Below are 6,339 nucleotides of genomic sequence, written 5' to 3'. Positions count from 1 at the left end.
ATCTAACTTCATAAAATGTTACTTTCATGGTAGGCCAGGTGTGCCTATGTAAAAATGTATTTCTTTATTCATTTTTGGGAATATTATATTTATTGCATTATATTATATTCAAGTATGTTATATTATAATATATTATATATTTTATATTGTATAATGTATTATGTTTTATCATACACTAATTACACTAAATGTAATAGAAAAAGAGCATCAAAGTCAAGATTCAGATTCAGAATACTTCATCGTTACAATCTTTACAATTTATTTATTTATTTATTTATATAATTTATACTTTTCAAGTAATTGATCTTTAAAGCTTTCAGAAAATTAACAGTCGCAAGAAAGCCACAGGAATGGTTCGTTACAACCTGAGTGAGTCGATTGATTCATGACAGATTGACTTGATGTGTCACAATCATATCAGTTTCTATTGGTCTAAAGCTAACGTGGGTGGGTAATGGACACTATATGCTTGTTTCATTGGCGCAAATGGTCCTCATCTGTAGACATGCAGTTTTTAATGATACAGCACATTTTATAACTTATTATAAATTTCTTATATTTATTTCGCTGGACCCCAGGCTATGGTTCACGGACCCCTGGAGTCCTAGGACCCCACTTTGAGAACCACTGATGTAGACAAAAGCAACAGTACAAAATTTGCAAGTTCTTACAATTTTATAGGAAAAAGAATAAAGATGCACAAGGCTGAAAAAGTTGAGGAGCCACTCAACATGACTCTTAAAATGATAAAAAATAAATAATAATACATACTACGTAAGTTTTATAAATATGTTTACAATCCTCTATACTGTAGTTAATTGGCTAAATTGATGGAGTTCATGGTGTTACAAACATGAGAAAGACCATCAGATGAGTTGCTATAGTATAGTTAGTATTCAGGACACAACGATAGTGGGGCAGGAAAACACACACGCACACACACTCTGCTGACTGCTGACACATAGGGTGTACTACCACTAAATGTCCAATAGATGGTATTATTACACCACAAATAACCCTGTAACAACATGATTTAGTTGATAACACCTTAAAGGTTTAGCCTACAACAACAAAAAAAAGACTAAACAAGACTCAAAGGAAATTCATTTTGTGTTTCTAAGTTATGTTCTATGTCAAATGTTAGGAAATGTTGCACAAATAAGTTCAACTCAAGGTATGGTAATGATGTATACCCATTGATGCCATCTGCTGGTAAACATCTGCTTGTGCGAGGGGGTCAGAAGCCGCACCAATGTGATGCCATCAACTTTCAAAGAGGACTCCATTCAAAATCATGTTTGAACTTCAGAGTCTAATCAACCGTCCAAGCAAGCATACTCAAGAAAGATAACCAAATGTTACAGGAACCATTTTAAGTTTTTTTATGACTAAGCCAAAAAATGAAATATGCCCGAACTCCTTACCTTCTCTGTTGGTTTGTTTTGGAATATATGCTTTGGGTTCACACTGATGTAATCTCTAGGCAGGGACGTGGATTTAAGGGATGGCAAGTGTTGTGGTTTCTGTTTGTACTACGCTTGTAGTCCTCGTAATATTGACCAATCACGTATCAGCAGGCTGCGGGTTATGCAGGAAAAAACGGTCGGCGTGGAGAGCAAAAGCAGGTGGAACGTAATGCGCTGTAATGACATCCCAGTTCCCATCAGCGTCATCTGACAACGATTTACCTTCTTATTAATCTCTATAAACAGACATCTGCAGCAAGTTCAGCTAACAATCCGTTCTAGATCTAAAATTCAACATGTGATAAATTCCTTTGATGCTGTGTCACGAAAGCCGCTCTGCGTTCAGATGTCCCGACTTCCTCGAATGCATCAAAAATGATCGATCCGACCTCCATTCAACAAAGCAGCATTTTATAAGAAGTTTTCTTCTCCTCTTGAGGACAAACCTGACAAAGCATTTTTACAAAACTGCATCATGATGTTAAAATTTCGGCAAAAGCAAGACACGTTAATTAAAGTAAATCAAAAGAATCTATGTTTCCTTTTCCGTGAACAATGCAGCACACGGAAAAGGAAGTCTCGACTGGAAGTAATTTATCACTAGCTGCTGGCTACACGCCCGGCATGATCACCGTTGTCCCCAGAGGCTATATCGTCGTCAGACTATAGCAGATGAGATTGACACTGATATAATGCGTTCAAGACTGCTTTGGGGTCTAAGACGCTGTATTTAAGCTACATAATATACTCTATGGCATATTTAGTTTCAGACAGTTTTTTCTAAACCCTGAACTTTTAGGTGTCACAGAGTCGCGGATCTCTCCTGGTAAATGTCCGCGCCACTGCTCTGCACAGAACTAGTAATCAACACTACAGAGTTTGTTTGGATTAAGTGCCTTTTTGGTTGTGTGAGAGTTTTATTTTTCTGCATTTTCTGAAGGCAGCACCAGACAACACTGGGTGCAATACTGTCAATGAATATTCTAAATCCGAACACATTACCGAATTGTAATAAAAAAACAATATCAGGTCATTAAAATTAACATTCGATGTGAAAAAAAAATCAGCACTACCACAGCTGTCTCACGTTCTTTCGCATGTTCTCCTATGTCCTTGCGCGCACTCTCTTGGTTACAGAGCATCTTTGAATGCACACAATGTCACTTCACACGTAAATAATTAACTGTAGTCTAGCTGAAATGAGCTAATACAACAACCGTGTGGTAATGATGTCGGAGAATTCAAATCCCAGCCCGCCTGGAGAGATAGAGAGATTCTCACTCCCAGCATAACAGACAGGTATAGGTATGTTAATGTTATTAAAAGACGTGTTGATATTATAAATATACCTGTCAGAACACAGCTCGCTTGGAGTGCTGAATGTCCGTTCTACCGGAACCTAATTATTTTATTTGTTTAATTTGCAAGGTGAAGGAAGCCTATGTTGATCTTTTAAAAGGCATGTTTATGTTTAAATAAATAAATCTTTGCAAGTAATTATTTCTCTCGTTGTATTGGTATGCCCTCTTGTGGACATATTGCTAAAAAAAAATGACATTCAAATAGCTCGAACCTATGTTTATTTTTTAGAAGGAATTAAAAATCATTTTTGGCCAATTTTGACAGCACTAGGGTGCAGGTGCTTGTTGTTTTACGCCACCTCAGCAGAGCCCACTATGAAGCTGCATTTACAGCTAGGCTTAGAGCTAACAACCAGGGCTGTTCCATCTGTAAAGGGCTGTGATCCAGAGTCTTGTTTTGATAATCTGGGCAAATGGCTTGTGAATACAGTCTCACAGTGCAGAAAACGTACGTTGGCCGTAGCCTGCTAGGGAGCTAACGGTGATTAGCACATATGTCCAACAGTAAAGCCTTGCACAAAGCTGTCAGATATATCATCTTATATCAGAAATATCTGCTAGAAATAGTGACTTTCTTTCGCCGCCTGTGTGGCATTCTCATGACGGCGTTCAGTTGAGTTTTTGTGTTTTTTTAAAACTGTGCTTGTGTGGACTGGGTTTTTTTTTTAAACGAAGGAGGGAAAAACTCCTGTGTAACTGTAGACACTCCGGATTCATGAACACCGCGGGAAATGATCTGATCGTAAACACGTGTATGATCATGAATGCCAATCCATTGTAAAGTGACAGCACGCTCCCCGTAATCAGCTATTAGCATAAATCCCCGCCCATGAATTGCCAATGACCACCATATAAGGAGGTGTAGATGCATACAGTCGACCTGTCAGTCATGGCGCAAACAAAGAAAGAGAGAGAAAGAAAAAAGGATTTTTCCGATGCGGAGATAGAAATAATTTTGGGTGAAGTGGAGTTAAGAAAACACATTTTATTTTCATCTGTTCGCAGTGGTGTGACAGGGACAGGCAAAGCGAAGGCCTGGAGGGAGGTGACAGATGCCGTTAATGTTGTCTCTGTAGTCCAAAGAACCATGTCCGAGGTGAAGCGTAAATGGTTTGACATGAAACTGGAGGCAAAGAAACGCATAAGCGCACACAAAAAATATACATCAGCCACAGGAGGAGGAGGCTCACAGTCACAACTATCAACTGCAGATGAACGCATCGCTGGCATAATTGGGGAGACCTCTCTGTCAGGAATTATACCTGACGGAGACAGCGACATGCCTCCACTGGAGTCAACATCAAACCCAGATGGTAAGGTGATAAGTGTTGTATCATAATACATTAAACCATCAGTGATAGCTTAGTGGTCAGTATAGTTTAACTGAGGTCGTACAGTCTCACCAAACAAACAGAAGATTCATTTGTGGGGTTTTCTCTCTTTTATTCTGATAATTAAATATAGCCTATTTGTATACATTTTCAAGAGCGTGACATTAAAATGAACTGATGTAGCCTACTGAAACAATCAATTTCGTTTCATGTTTAACTAAATGTGTTATATTTTTAATCGTTTGTCATGTTTAGGCTATAACACGAGTTTCAAAGGCATCTGCGTATTGTGTACAAAACAGAGCGCAATATGAATTAAAATTGTAATTTCCAATAGTGACAAGCATTATTTATGTGCATTCTTAAATTTACACAAGCACTACGCGTGGTCAGCAGCATGTGTAGATTTTGTTAGTAGCTACGAAAAGATCGGAGCTACTAAAATATTGATGAATGCGTAGATGCACGTAAATTTCCGTCTGTGAACAGTTTACACACAAATTCGTTCTGCTCACGTTTCATGAATGAGACCCAGTGAGTTTGGTGAGGGAATCATCTCAGTGCAGGGTCAGGTGTGTGTGTCTGATTGCCTCTGATTAAGACCAGGTGTGGGAAGCCTACATATGCCGTTGGGTTCCAATGCTCTGTGCTGACCCATTATCTCACCATCAGAGCTAGTGAGATGTTTATTCAGTGTTTTCTCTTGTTGTGTAAGGGGGTGTGAGTCTGCAGAAGCACCACTGTCTGTCTGTGTGATTTGCTCACCATTTCTGGTTTCACCGAGATTTACAGAAAAGTCCATGGACAGTAAGGGGAAACAGAGAACCATACAAACATATATATATATATATGTGGGTTATAAGTCCGAGTTACAGACACACACATTTTCAATCTTCATGTACAAACCTGGAGTTAGAAGTTACGAGCTGTGAGTTACAAGTACGAATTTTGACGCCTCAGCTCGCCTCCACATAGTCAACTGACCATTCAATCAGAGAAAGCTGAACTGTCCAGGGTGATTCTAGCGTTCATTCGGGGCTACAGCTAAGAGCCAGAGCTAAGTTAGCCTTGCAGCAAGCGGTATTACTCTTTGACTCTGCCCGGTGTGGAGGCTCTGAGCACGGGGTTTTTTAGTGGTCACTTTCCAGACTAGCACAGGAGCTCAGACCACTAGGAGTTTGGAATTGTCAGGCCCGGGGCTTCACTGTAAATATCCTGGCGACTGTAACATTAACATTACTTCCCGTCGTCAAATTCCACCTTCATTCCCCATTGAGTCCACCCGTCCCGGGCCTGCTTCACCTCAGGGAGATTCCTGCTTGAGCCACGCACGGGCCAAAAACTGCGGAGACTGACACCAAGCTCTCTATCATGGGGCTCTCTCTAATACAGGCAGAAACAAACACAAACTCAGACACACGCAACTAAGAGGTACATTTATTAAATAATGATTGAAGTTACGCTGCTGTGCCTCCTGTGTAAACATACACAGCGTCTCTCTTCATTTTCATTTTTTGGGTAGCTTTTCAGCAAATTTTTTGATGTACTTTTTTTTATTAGCCTTTTATTACTTAGACAGGTAATCTCAGTGAGACACGAGGTCTCATTCTCCAGAGAGACCTTGTTACATTCTGCTTTATTCAATAAAAAATGTATAAATAAGTAATGTAATGACTTTGTGCATAGTCTTGTGAATTTAATGTTAACGTACATAATATTTGTTTTTTCCTTTAAAAAAATGTTTTTTGAAAACACAGTATGCATTCAAAATAAAATGTATTCAAATTTAAAATAAAATTCTGTCTTTGCCATAGTTGAGGGTCCTTTTTAAAAATTGGGGATCATTTGTTTGAAAAAGGGAAACATGTATTCCATGTTAAAACCCTCACCTTTAATAAAAGGATGAAAACTCACTCCTTTGTTCTTCTCCTAAGAGATCTGTTGTCTGCGCTGTAGATATTTTATAAGATTCAACTTTTTCCTCATTTCCTTCAACCACTGTTCCTTTGTGAGGGATTCAGAAAGAGGATAATACACTTTGCCACGGTACTGGCTGTGTCCAGTGTCAGCAGTGCAGAATTGGCCACACTTTTTGCATGTTGTTTGCCTCAACAGTTCTCCTATATGGCCTCTTTGGAATGACTCCATCTTCCACTGTGCTAGTAGGCGCAATAGTTTGTG

The sequence above is a fragment of the Semicossyphus pulcher genome, unplaced genomic scaffold (assembly GCF_022749685.1).
Source record: "Semicossyphus pulcher isolate SPU_LCO1_2020_fin unplaced genomic scaffold, fSemPul1.0.p SCAF_20, whole genome shotgun sequence".
Classification (NCBI taxonomy): domain Eukaryota; kingdom Metazoa; phylum Chordata; class Actinopteri; order Labriformes; family Labridae; genus Semicossyphus; species Semicossyphus pulcher.
This window is presented reverse-complemented; position numbering follows the sequence as displayed.